General features: G+C 48.4%; 1 protein-coding gene across 1 annotated transcript in view; it reads right to left on the bottom strand.

Annotated features, from left to right (window-relative positions):
• The window catches only part of LOC115293397 (protocadherin alpha-1-like), a 48,177-nt gene that overhangs the window by 8,191 nt on the left and 38,920 nt on the right, over positions 1 to 1,066 (bottom strand). The window lies entirely within an intron of this gene.

Below are 1,066 nucleotides of genomic sequence, written 5' to 3'. Positions count from 1 at the left end.
CGCTGCTGCTGTACACGGCGCTGCGGTGCTCGGCGCCGCCCCGCGAGGGCGCGTGCGGGCCTGCGAAGCCGGCGCTGGTGTGCTCGAGCGCCGTGGGGAGCTGGTCGTGCTCGCAGCAGAGGCGGCAGAGGGTGTGCTCTGGGGAGGGCGCGCCCAAGGCCGACCTCATGGCCTTCAGCCCCAGCCTACCTCAAGTTCCAGGCTCCACAGAAGAAAGGCAACAACCCTCAGAATCAGAACACTTAGGAAAGGTAAGTCTTTCCCGTAGATTCTTGAGTTGTTCTATTTCCTTTATTAATGATTCTATTATTTTGATTCATATTTGCTTATTTTTAAACTACTATACTATTGTGCATTATATGGTATGAAATAGAGATGAATTTCTTTTTTTAATAGTTTATTGTCAAATTGGCTTCTATATAACACCCAATGCTTCTCCCCACAAGTGCCCCCCACCATGACCATCACCCCCTCCCTCCCCCTCCCCCTTCAGTCCACGGGTTCGTTTTCAGTATTCAGTAGTCTCCCTTGATCTGTGTCCCTCACTCTCCCTAACTCTCTTTCCTCCTTCCTCTCCTCACGGTCCCCTGCCAGGTCTCTCCTGTTAGACCTATGAATGCAAACATATGGTATCTATCCTCCTCTGCCTGACCTATTTCGCTTAGCATGACACCCTCAAGGTCCATCCACTTTGCTACAAATGGCCATATTTCATTTTTCCTCATTGCCATATAGTACTCCATTGTATATATATATACACCACATTTTCTTGATCCATTCATCAGTTGATGGACATTTAGGCTCTTTCCATGATTTGGCTATTGTTGACAGTGCTGATATGAACATTGGGGTACATGTGCTCCTATACATCAGCACTTCTGTATCCCCTGGGTAAATCCCTAACAGTGCTATTGCTGGGTCATAGGGGAGTTCTATCGATAGTTTTTTGAGGAACCTCCACACTGTTTTCCAGAGCGGCTGTACCAGTTTACATTCCCACCAATAGTGTAGGAGGGTGCCCGTCTCTCCACACCCTCGCCAGCATCTATAGTCTTTTGATTTGTTC

The sequence above is a fragment of the Suricata suricatta genome, chromosome 6, assembly GCF_006229205.1.
Source record: "Suricata suricatta isolate VVHF042 chromosome 6, meerkat_22Aug2017_6uvM2_HiC, whole genome shotgun sequence".
Taxonomy (NCBI): Eukaryota; Metazoa; Chordata; class Mammalia; order Carnivora; family Herpestidae; genus Suricata; species Suricata suricatta.
This window is presented reverse-complemented; position numbering and strand designations above follow the sequence as displayed.